The sequence below is a fragment of the Amblyomma mixtum genome, chromosome 3 (assembly GCF_055824585.1).
Source record: "Amblyomma mixtum isolate Tamu chromosome 3, ASM5582458v1, whole genome shotgun sequence".
NCBI classification, from domain to species: domain Eukaryota; kingdom Metazoa; phylum Arthropoda; class Arachnida; order Ixodida; family Ixodidae; genus Amblyomma; species Amblyomma mixtum.
Genome location: NC_143014.1, coordinates 403,798,042 through 403,811,106, shown reverse-complemented (window position 1 = coordinate 403,811,106; position 13,065 = coordinate 403,798,042). Strand labels below are relative to the sequence as shown.

Here is a 13,065-nt window from a genome sequence, read left to right as displayed (position 1 = left end):
GCATTGGCCCATGCACACCCGATGTACAGCAGCTGTTTTGATGTCCAGTTTATAAGAGAAAATTAACCTAATATATTAATTCTTTACACGGACTGCCCTTTATAGCATGTCTTCTGCCATTTCTGGCAGCTGACACTTCGCTTTAAGAAAAATATTTTGAAAAGTGGTTTTCATAATAATGACGAAATTTGATTCTAGTTTTTTTGCCAGTGTAGACAACAAAAGTTATTGGCATTTTTGGGTTCTGAGTCAAACGTGGTAAGCTGGGTGTAATGGGCTTCAGTTACTCTAATGATTTCTTGCGTATATTACCTTGAACTGCAATAGATGCCATGCACAAGACTATGATTCGATTCTCAGTGATTATCCTGCAATTTTTTCCAGTTTAAATGCTCAGCAATTGCTGAAATGAATGTGAAAGTTGTTTCCTTCAGTTCTCATTGCTGCGCTGCATGTACTGCTATTGCGTCCACGACCACAATACTATTGGAAATTTTAGCGTGTCACTGCCCGAAGTGCAGGTGTAGTCCATTGTCTGAGTGGCCCTTGCTGCAGTTTTGAGGCTGTAATAACAGCATGTAGCCAAATATTGGAGGAGCAAAAGTGCATAGTGGCATCGTGAAAAAGAGTGCTAAGATATGTTCCGTTTACCTTTGGGGATCTCGTTTTGTTGTGAGGTAATATATAGACAAGAATATAGTCACTTGACAGCATTGCCATCAGTGCAGGTGCAAGCTACACTTCAGATACTATGCTGTTGTACCGGGGCATTCAACTGAGTGTGCATGACTAATTTGTAAGCTTTCTACAATAATGAGTGAGGACAGATATGGAATTTTGCATATGTGTCTTCATTGATATCTGAAAAAATATCTTTTTTTTTACCATAGGTACTTCTTAATTAAGTACTTTCCTGTATTCATTGTGTTCATTTCTTTTTTTCTTTTTACTGGCTGTGAGGCCATTGCTGCCTGAAATGACAAATATTAGGCTATTAGTGATCACTGACGTTAGTTTCTTTTCACTAGGCCTGGTCATTGTGCTGTCTTTTGCATTTGCCAGGATACTGATTATTGTGAACTTAAGCATATATGGGTAATTTGCTTTGAGCACATGAAATAATGCAGGACAGAGGTTACTACACCATAAACTAATGAGCAGTTTCTTTCCTGCTACTCTAATTGTACTTTCCTTCATGTGGCATATGCAGTGTTAGAGAGCCTTTAATGCATACTTTTCCAAATTTATTTTCCTTGCCTAATGGGTAGCAGTTTTGAAAATAATTCATAAAAGAAAACACCAAAGTAATTGCTTCATAGAACACTGGCAAGAGAGGCCAAGACACGGGCACTGACCAGACGTCCAGTTGTCGTCACTGCGTCAAGCAATACCCACACTAACAACATCCTATTGCAAGGCTCTTGTGTGCTTCAAGTGACCTTGAATGAATGTTGTCACAGTATACCGACAAAGGCAGGCAGGTCTTGTGCCGACACGAGAGTGCTGTTCAGGGCATCATAATGAAGTGGAAATTGTAAAAAATGGGGGAAATAAAAAGGAATATTTGATGTGGCAACCAGTTTTAGTGCACCTTTCACGTTTATATAAGTAATGAGCAAAAAATGTACCATTTTATGTCCCACGCAATAATTATCACTTATAGTGGCTTGTATTTTAAAGCAGTATAGACACCTTACTTTTGTGTGCGTGTTTTCTTCTTTGTAATATTATGTAAGGCATTATTATACATCAGTTACCATGTGGTATTCTCCTAGAGTACAAATAAATTTCTCACGCTGTTTTCGGTTTAGGTTTCAACACCTGAACGATGACTGTGACGTCAAAATGTGGTTATAGGTCAAGTAAGGCATGAATAAACTGCAATATAATCACTGCTTCTACATTCATTGCCACTCCATTTCTTGAAGAAGGCTGGCTTCAGTACTGTAGTGAATTAAAACAATGACACAGTGATTATATCACAGTTTTTCCATGCCTGACATCACATATAACCACACTTTGACATCATAGCTATCTTTCAGTTGTTGAAACTGAAACAACATCACAGAAAAATTTGATTATAAATTATTTAGTAGTCATAGGTGAACACCACAAGTTGATCCATGCATAGTGGCGTCTTCCCCATCATTGTAGAGAATAAAACATGCCGCCAAAATTAGGTGTCTTTACTCCTTTATGCACCTTCCATGTTTAGGAAAGTAAGAGCAAAAAGTATAGTATTTGTCTTTTACTGTGAAAAGTTACCCAAAAAACTGTTATTATGTGACTTTTTGCTGAATAACCTTATTTCTACTTGAATATCAGAATTTAAAAAAATATCGCCTGAATTTTGTCACCCAAATTCTTAGAAAAATTTCAGAGGATTAAAATATGGCGTAGCATGAATTCAATACATATACAATGCAAAACAGGAATCAGATGTGTATTTGCGTGACATATACAACATAAAAATCGCAACAGTTTGCTCAAATTGATTACAATTCAAAGTGTGTTTACCTTAGAGGGAGCTATTACTATAAAATTTGCTATGCATAAAAACTTTCCCCCCTTTTTGCAGTCTTGTAACTTAATTGTTCTCACCTGCAGTATACTCAGCTCTTTTTTTGGTACGCTGTTGAGTACGAATTTTTTGCTTTTGGAAGTAGTGGTTGAGGTCATCATGTGTTGGCTCATTTGAGAGCACTATTTTGTTTTTTTTTTTACCTCATCTGGAGTTTTAGAATTTTTTTGTAAATACAGATTTTGGCCTACAAAGTAGACAAAAATTCTATGGAGCTAAATCTGGTTAGTAAAATGGGTGCCTATTACCGGGGTTCCCTTGTTAGCCAGAGAGTGCTTTACAGGCCGAACACTGTGACCTGAGGCATGGTCCTGATGAATCCAAGCTCTGCAGTTCCTTTTTGTGCTGTCAGCTTCATGAGAACCTCCAGGTTATCCTGTACACTTAATTTCACTGCAGTTTTCGACGTTGTACTGCTGTTCATTTTTCCAATCCAGCTGTACCTGTTCTACTGTGACCATACCATTGATAAAAAAAAAAGCACTTAGCGTTGCCTTCACTTCTGTGTGGCTTATTCTTTGCTTTTTCGTGCTTTTACTCATTGCAAGTGCATCAATTGTCATTTTATCCCACGACTGTATTGAAAAATTCATGTGTAGTAGCATGTGCACACCTTTTCATCAGGTTAGGATCTGCTGCGAGCTGTTGTGTGGTGTTGCAAACGTTTTTCTGAATGCCTTTCTGCTACTAGCGAAGGCTTTTGGGGACAGTTTTGATTATTTTGGTGCAAACTTTGTGCAGGATTAGTAACTCACATGACTAGTCTAGTGAAGCAGCGCAACGGCACAAGGCCAAAGGGAAGAAAGGGACAAACACAGCGCTGTGTTTCTCCCCTTTGGCCCTGTGCCGTTGCGCTGCTTCACTAGATATGTCAGACCAACTCGCCCACTAGTTCATGTTGTACAACTCACATGAGTTCAGTTTCGTTGTCACACGGTCGTCCAGTCACTCATTTCCCTGACAGCTCTGCTCTTTGAACGATGCTATTTGGTGTACAGTGTGAAGTTGGTTTTGTTTATGTGTACCCATTTCCTTTTCTTAACTATTCACTTCTGAAATCCATGCCACATTTTCAAAATCCCTGGTCACCCATGCTTCTTCCCTGCTTCTGCAGTCAAGCACCCAAAATTATAGTGTGATGCTTTTTTACTTAATTGCTGCTTTAATGTCCTCACAGAACCTCCTTATTGTCTCGCTATCCTGACTTCATCTTTTCATTGGCTTATAAACATCACAAACAGGTTAAAAAATTGTGAAATGGTTTCAATATAGCCAAAATTCGTGACATAAAATTTTGTCGAAAACTGCACGCAAGAGCAGCGCAGCTTAATAATTGAAGGGACGGCAACTCAGGTGGCCGTGACTAGAGAAAAGGGGAGACCTCTTCCCAAGTTTCATAGCCTTTTCGAAGGTGATTGCGGCAATTCCTGAAGCCACGAAAAACTGAGTGCCTGTTCTTCCCCGCACAGAACTGCCAGCTTGCAACGGTGGGTGCTCCTATTCATATTTGAGCTAGTATTTGAAAATGTCATTTTCATCTAATTTGATTATAGTAGCCAACCGATATTTCGGACCAATAATTCGGACTTGCACGATTTTTTGGACTTTACTGAGGCACTGTCAGACACTTTAGAGGAATGTGTACATATTCACGGCAGATACTTTGGATCTGTGTAGTTTTTCGGATTAAATTTCACGCTAGCAAGGCTGTGAACAGAGTCTTCGAGCCTAGAAGTTCATTTTTCATCCTTACTTAGATGCGAGCAGGTATCACCGTCTCAAACAAGCAGCCCTCTGCTGCCATGAAAGGTGCCATCAGTTAAATAAGGCCCCCCTTCCCCTTCATTAGCAATGGTCCCCCCTCCCTTCCCAGATAAATTTTCTGGTTATATAACTGCTTGATAAAGTTCTAGCCTGAAAACCAACCTTGCCAAATTTCAGTTTGTTTAGTAAAGTAGAAGGTAAGGTAAGTAGGCTGGGCACAAGCAAACTGTCACAGAACATGTAGGATCGTATTGGGGAATGTGATAGCATGTACAGTCAGGCCGGAATGAAACGCGAACACGCATATGACATACATTCCTGCTTTGCAGCGAGATATTCCTTTACAACCTATTTTCGATTATGCATTTCAGTAGGCCCTTTACCCAGACACATGAATCAGGCTAGTTGTACACTTCAGCTGAAAGTAGGCAGGTAAAATATTTTGTTTTCTTGACATGCTCTGTTCGCATTTCATTCCGGCCTGACTGTACAATAGACAGAAAAAGTGGATAGACCATTGACAGAGTTAGTTTTATTTCTCGAAACTGGTCATCATAGTATGAGTTCTCTCTGTCATTAGATGCTAAGTGTAGCAGGCCACGCTTACTGTGCTCAGAATTTGTCGAGTGCAGTGTTAAGCTGACTTATAATAAAACCTTAGTGACATTTGTCTGGTCCACTTGCTTTTCCTGCCAATGGTACATCGGAACCCTAAAGATGATATGGAGCTATAGCAAAACTGTCAAAACTGATGAATAAGCAGCAGGTGAACGACATCCATGGAGAAGTTTGAATAAATGCTGAAGCATGAAGGAAGCTTGAAAGCAGCAATTTTCTGAGAAAGTGGAGTTAACAAAAGAATTCTATAGACTAACATCATGATAAATTTCTAACTTATAGGTAAGTGGTGCTCATGAACTGCGGAGGCTAGAGTTTAGCGGAGGTGGCTGGGGGTGTCATCTGTGCTGTCGCATGCTACAGTGCATGGATCGCTTGCGTTCGCTTATCTTGCTGTTTGAGAACTACTTTTCATGTAGAGCTGTCTATAGCAAAACTTCGTGCTGGGCTGTCTAGGCTGGCTAGTTTGAACGACTGTATTTGTGAGCCAATGTAGCGCAGTTGACAGCATGTCAGACTCCACGAGAAGCTTGTGCCATTCGGAGAAACACCCAGCAGATAGAGTGCCATTTGTGGGTGTGTATGGCTTTACAGCTCATGTTCATTGTGGAGTTTTAAAAAGATTACTACTTTGAAATGACTTAACATTGCATACTTTGTCACTCTCTTCTTCAAAGTACTCGCCAACTGTTAACGAACAGCCGTCTCCATGGGTACTCTGAAATGAGAAAAATACTCCATGAAGTATTTGCATGTGTGTCTGTGGGCTGCCCTCTACCCCCAGCTGGGAATGACTTCCACATGCACGTATCGCAGTGTTTTGAAATGGTATATTGCTTTTGAAATCACATTTCATACTTGTGCATTAAGTTCTAGGATGTACTCAGCTTTTCTTCATGAATGGATGACATCATAGGCATCCTGTGAAATCAGAAAAACTGCTTTGAAAAACTTTTGTTTACATGTATTCTCAGGGGCCACAACGCCAGCTTTCACTACGAGGTATGGAAGTGCAAAAACACAAGGACACAGCAGAGAAGTGGACGGGACGAGCTCTAACTTTCAACAACTATATTGAAGCTCGCATTTCTTAAGTGAGCACTCACGTGTACGCAAAGCCTTCGCAACTGCGCTGAAAAATAAAGGGCAGGAGTGGTGGCGAGAGGGGAGACAAGGAATAAGTTAAGGCAAAAATAATTTTTTTTTTGCCTTTACTTATTCCTTGTCTCCCCCCTCGCCACCATCCTTGCCCTTTAGTTTTCAGTGTGATTACGAGTGAGAAGGCTTTCTGCATGTTAACTGGCATTGCCTTATTGATTGGGCAAGTTGGAGTTGCATTTCTGAGAACATGAAAGCACACAGAAATGTGTTCATAGTACCTGTTCTGTCTCCACCTTAGTCTTTGTGCACTTTTCTGTTCTTGAGAACAGTACCACACATACTGTCCGAAAATATTCACCTGCTGTCATTTCTACAGAACACCTTTTGTTTGTTTAGGTATTGATGTGCCTTAGCTGCTACAGCCAATATAGTCTGTACTATTTGCCGCCGCGGTGGCTCAGTGGTTATGGTGCTCGGCTGCTAACCAGAAAGACTCGGGTTCGATCCCGGCCGTGGCGGTTAAATTTCTTTGGGGGAGAAATTCTAAAGGACCGTGTACTGTGTGATGTCAGTGCACATTAAAGAACCCCAGGTGGTCGAAATTTCCGGAGCCCTCCACTACGGCGTCTCTCATAGCCTTAGTTGCTTTGGGACGTTAAACCCCATAAACCAACCAACCAGTCTGTACTATTTGTTAACATGCGTACCTTATCACTTGCCCATTGGAGATTGTCTCTTTTTCTTATTGCGTTTTAGATGAACAGAAAATGGCTAGTTCAGGCACCAAGGCTGTAATTCAGTCCCTGCATTTTACAATTAAACGCGCCCCGTAGAATGCTCTTCTCAGCTAAACTGGTGAATTGTTTGAGCTCAAATCTGCGTACAGAAAGAGCATTTTGGTCAGAAGAATTGTTTTATGCTACATCTGTTCGAGGTACTTGCCTGAATCAATAAAAAAATTTGGATATTTGTACCGTGTGTGGCGGTGACGAAATAAAACAAGCCGATATCTGGGCAATTGCACTGGTGGTGCAGTCTCCTTTGTTGGCTGTGGAGATTCGGCAAGGGGGGTGGGGGGCTTGCAGGAAGTTTGAAGACTCTTCTTTATGAAAGACTGAATTTAGTGGTTTTGGCCTAAGTAAGTTGTTTGTGATCATTTATAAAGCAGTTGAAAGAGCGTCTTCAAATCTCTCGCAAAACGCACCCCACTTTTGCCAAATCTCTACGGCTGACAAATAAGATGGTGCCACTGGTGCAGTCGCTCAGATAACGGCTTGTTTTGTTTCGTTGTCGCTGCAGACGATGTGATTATTTGACTTTTTGTTATCAATTCAGTCAGGCATGTACCCCAAACAACTCCGGCATAAAGCAATTCTGCTGACCAAATGCCATTTCTGTTTGAAATTTGAGCTCGAATAATTCACCAATTTAGCTGAGAGAAGCATTCTGCGGCGCACATTTAATTGCGGAACAGTCTGAAATTTGTGGACAAATTCATTTTGTTTCAACACCATTCGTATGAGACTGCAGTCTGCTAAGGGGTGCGCTTTCTGTGTGCAGGCCAATGGCTGAGCATTGCAGTGGGTGAAGCACCTGCTGCGATGCGCCCATGGCGGCGGGAAGCCCAGCTTGGAGCCCGTTGCATCCGAGCCCAGGCTTCCTGCTCAAGTGAGGCAAGGAGCACGAGAAACTCAAGCTCCGCATCCGTGCGCAGCTACAGAGCCACATGCTGAGGTAGCGCAGTCTTTGCTGCTGCATGTTGCAGCTAACTGTGTCATGGTTTGAGTGGCAGCTTGGTTTGTATGCATTACATGTATGGCTGGTCTCTGTCAGGCAGCATTGGCCAGTGAGAGTACAGAAATGGCGAGATTTGCACAGTTGTCAGCCTTTGCATTCCTTCCTCTGTGGCCTCCTACTAAAAGGGACCCTGAGGCCAACACCGTCCAATTTTTTATTTGTAAAATTTGATGGTTTGGCTCTTTGTGGCTGTATTGACATTCATTAAGTGGCAAAAGATGTATTGACTGCTGAGAAATTTGGGCTATAAAATGGAACATTTTTTCCCACCACTTAATTCACACTCCCAAAGTTGATGATGTCGTTGAGTGCATTTGGAACTCTGTGATCGCCAGCTGAAAGTTGATGTCAATGTGGTCTAGCTTCGGAGATCCACAAACAGAAAAAGAAAAGCACTTGGTTTGATCACAGTTTGTTTGTGAAAGCAGCCTGTGGCGGCAGCACACTTTCTTTACCATTTATTGGCCTTTTCTGTTTTATAAAAGCTCTGTTTTCAGTGAAATCAGCATCATTATTACTAAAACATGATAAGCTATCGATACAGACCAACTTCGATTTGCCATCAGTGTCCCTTTCAAACTGAATAGCCCAAATGCAGGCTGTTTGGCATACCGTATTTTCCGGCGTATGAGACGCACCCTTGTGTAAGACGCACCCGCCATATATGCAGGCTGTCATTGAAAAAGTTGGTATATAAGACGCACCCGTATATAAGACGCACCCCAGTTTACCCAGTTAGGCTAGTGAGGATCAATTAAACACGCTTGCGCGACCATCACGAAATTCACCGTACCTGTGAGAAATTCTTAAGCAACGCTAAGTGGTGAAAAAAGGCAACACTCACGCCATTCCTGCCCATGTTTTAGAAAAAAAGGAAGAAAAATTAAAAAACTCTCCCATATGTCCATAAGAACATTTTATTTCTACTTAAAACCTTGGAAGTCATCACCTTCGGATGCGCTATCAAAAAGTTCGCCCATTTCTGGAGTCAACGCGGCTGAAACATTCTCTTCGCTCTACGTACACGGAGCAAACAAAGTTGCAAAGGGTGGCTAAAAAAAGAACGCCGGCTTGTCTTGGCTTGTCTTGACAATGGCGAGAAGCGTGATTGTCGTCATCTTTTGGCATTTCACATTACTTTTGCTTGGGGCCTCCGAAACGGTCGTGTGTTTGTGATCCCGGAAGTTGTCATCCCCGCCGTTTCATGATAAAGTTCACCTAAAAAAAGTTGCGCACGGTGGTACCCGTATTGAAGTATTAACCACAACCGCATCATTGCTAGTGATATTTTTTCGGTAAGAAAAGCTTGAAAATGAACCTGAGTAATTTCTGAACTCGCAAAAAACAATGAAAAATTCGCATATAAGACGCACTCTTGTATAGGACGCACCAGCAAGGTTTTCGAAAAAAAAGCCGGGTCTTGTGCACCGGAAAATACGGTACCTTAATTATGTGCAGTGGGTGTGAACACCTGTAAACTTTTGGTTGTCTGTTTATATTGAGTACATAAGAACATTTCTCAGTCAGTGTGGTGGTCAGGTTTGATTTAGGCCATCCAGTTAGTTCTCTGTGGAAGCTAGAAAACATCTAGTGTTATGAAGTGTTTACTATGGCTCCTTACATCAACTGTGGCATCATTGTGTCTCAGTTGCCAACCACTAATCTTTATCATTGTTTTCAGTGCTGTAATAATGCTACCTATGAGGTTTTGAGTACATAGTTGATGCCTTATTGTGCAGCTTGTTTGAAGACGGCCTCTTCTCAGATGTGACCATCAAGTCATTGTCAGACAACTCTCCCGGTGGCCTGGTGCTGAAGGCCCACAAGGCAGTGCTTCTAGTGAGGGTGCCTGCCTTCTGGAAGCTTCTCACTGAGAGGTGTGCTGTTTCAGGGGAAGGTGCAAATGTGTTTGCTGTGCCTCTTGACAAGGATTTGCTCCAGGACTTCCTCAGGTGAGCCGCCATAGTTAAGAAAAGGAGCGTTGTTCACACTTTTGTATGTTGTGTGCACTACAGAGATCCTGAAATGGGTTTGACGTGGGTAGTTTTGTGAGGGCTATTCTTCAGGCATTACGTTGTCAGTATAGGTGTATTTTATTGTAATCCTCCTGTTGGGAAAGTGTTTTGCTACCGAGAACACAGTGTTGGTCACACCTCTCTAAAGAATGTAACCCAAGTCTTTGGTCTGACCAGTGAAGATGCTGTCTGATGAGGTTGCCATGTGTGTTAAAGGCCTACTTGACCGAAAGTTGACTATGTCTAATTTTGCGCTCGATATAGTGTGCATGTTATGAACAATATTTATGTTTAATATTAGGGCTGTGAAGCGTCTAGTATTTCAGTCATAAGCATTCAGATACTTCTGTAGCAGACGACGCAGTCCCCTAGCGGTGTGTTGGACAATTAACAAATCTGACCAGAAATGACGTACAATTGAGACACGGGCATCGTCGGCTCTCCAGTTTCAGGCGTTCCGAAGTGAGTGAGTGCCCCTTGTAAGTCCTTCTTCTGGCGCATTTCTGGCGGTTTTCACCGCGAATCTCGATGGTCTCCGGGAAAAATTAACCTCTGGCATCATGTCGACGAAGTGCGTGGCCGCGGAAAGGAATACGAGGAATGCAGAAAGCACCATGTATACCTCTCGGCCACTGTCCTTCACACCCGATCTCGAAAGATGGTGTCAACTGTCTGGAGCTCCAGTTTTAACGTGTATTCCCTTCTTTTTAAAAAAAAAATTTAACAGTAGGCGACTGACTCTTCTCTCTCACGCTAACCCCATTTATGGGCAGGGCTTTGTCAGTAGACCTCTCCTGGTCTACATCATCAAAGCACATACGTGTTTCTGGTCCAATTGGCAAAGCATGCCACGTACCAAGAGGGCTATAATTGGGAGAAGGAAGGCTGCGAGGAGTCTCTAATCAGAGTCACAAGCTAGCTTAGCTGGTTCAGAAGCTAAAGTAGACGGCTTTGCTCATCGAGCAGTGTCTTTTTGATGTCACGTTATTTACACCAGGCAGATGTCTAAGTAGAGGTCTGCTTCATCTGAAAAGGAATAAACATTCACACATTTAATTCAGGTGCAGCTGTACCTGAAACGTAATAATGCAGTCGGGCATCGAGTGTATCTGCTTCCGCGAAGACTCGCAGGCCGAGCTCAGAATCCTGGAAGGCTACACGTGCGTTACTGAAAACACCCAATTTTCTTACTGACTGCCTCACGCCATTCATACTTGAGGTCAAATACAAGAAGCTTTAGTGTTATCATCTGGCACGTTTCCAAAACCTCAGCGACCTGAAGCGCATAATTTATTTAAATGACATTATTTTCAACCGAGAGCAACAAATAATTTTGATTATATGTTCTGCATTATTACTCAGTCGATGCAGATACACTGCCTACCAGCAATTTGCGTGGTGGCCGTATGGTCAGCTGGGGTCCGGCAACCATGTCGTTCTGCCTAGCTGTGTGGTTGAAAAGATTATAACTTTTTCATCCCTGCAGTACACAGGCTTTAAATGGCTCTCTGTAAATACATTAATGAACACAGCGCATAAGTCTATGCTCATTTGTAACCGGTATGCATTTTGCAACGCGCAGCAGCTTGCCTGGCCGAGGCGCACAAAGATGAACAAGCCCACCATCAGCACCGCATTGACACCACAGTCCTCGTAGAGAAAAATATATATTTATTTCGTTAACACAAATTTTGCTTCTGGTAGATTCTTTCACTTTACACTATGCTTAATTCTCTAGAGCTCCCTTTTTGGATATCCAGCTGTTTTTTATTGATTTACCTTGTACCTGCTCCAAATTTTTTTGCACAGGCAGAAATACCTTTCTACGGGGGATAAAAAATGAGAAGGGAAAGGAGAAGGCAGGTCATTTTTTTTTATCAAGACAATAACCATATTGCACACATAGCATAGCGCATGTGTGCTTTTGGCATGCGGGCCCGCTCAAAAATAGTGACTTGATTAGTACAAGCACTTTTTCTACTTGGCCTCCATTTGAACATGCCTCCTTCCTTCGCGGTGTCCAAACTTTGCACAAGCTGTAATCGAATACTACCAGGCAAACAACGCTCACTAGCATAGCGGCGCGATCATCTTCACTGAGGTTGAACGAGGAGTTTTCTAGTCTACCACAGCAAATAGAACACATTTAAAACTTTTGCAGCAAAAGCTACGCTAGGCTAGCAGAAGTGCATTTCGCGGTGCCTGCCAAAGGCTGCTATTGCGCATGCGCTGTTGCCAAGGCAACCAGTACCATGGCAACCATGGCGCCGCAGCCGCTGCGCCGCACTGCACATGCGCAGAGTTGCGCCGCGCAGCTGGGATATAAGCTGGAAGCGATGCGCTCGCTCCTTAAGCTGGATTCACACGACGGACCAAATCGCGAAGTGCCCTCGCGGATGGGCATCACGTGACCCTACGTCACTGATTCCTGCTGCTCCGCTTCACTCGCGAGCAGCGATTCGTGATATGGCCGAGAGACCTTTTCACACTTCGGATTGCTTGAGATCCTTGGCCGTGACTCTCAAAGCAGTAGCGGTTAAACTGTTTAGTCTGGCAACGAGCAAGCTTACAAAATCCAATACAAGCCTCTGGTCGAACCAAAGTACATGCGAGCGCGAAAAACTACATAGTCCTGTTGACAGCTGCGAAGATGGAACCACTTGGCGAACTTTCTAACAGCCAAAGCGCGTCTTGTTCGTATGGTTCTAGGTTCACAGATGACGCAACCTTTTTTTTTCTTGCCCTTGTGGAAAGTTTTCCCGCTCTGTGGGATACGCACAGAGACGATTACGCCGACAATGCGATAATCCGACTGGCTCGTCCGCGCTGTCGTCTGCTGCTTCCTCCCGTCGTGTGAATGCTCGCCGCGGACGGGGGGACCGCGCGTCAGACATCACGTGACCGATTGGTCCGTGAAGCGGTCCGTCGTGTGAATCCACCTTTAGACACGCACCATAGAAGAAGGAGAGCGGCCGTGCTCGTCACGGCAGCAGTACAGGCTGCGTGACATTGAGTCTTCCGATCCAGAAGTCATCGCATGGTGCAAGGCAGGCCGACAGCATGATAATGAAACGAGAAAAGCTAAGCGATCGGCCGAGACGTCCAAAAAACGAGAGGAACGTCTCGCTAAGAGACGCCGCCAAGCTGCTTAACGACGGTGGCGTGTTGCTACTGAAATGTCAGGAGACG

At 43.2% G+C, this 13,065-nt stretch overlaps 1 pseudogene across 1 annotated transcript in view; it reads left to right on the top strand.

The window, feature by feature from the left end:
* Positions 1–7,635: 7,635 nt before the first annotated feature.
* The window catches only part of LOC149357436 (uncharacterized), a 42,892-nt pseudogene continuing 37,462 nt past the window's right edge, over positions 7,636–13,065 (top strand). The window contains exons 1-2 of the transcript XR_016291826.1: positions 7,636–7,798; positions 9,601–9,813. The product of XR_016291826.1 is annotated as an uncharacterized LOC149357436 (transcript). The remainder of the gene's footprint in view (positions 7,799–9,600; positions 9,814–13,065) is intronic.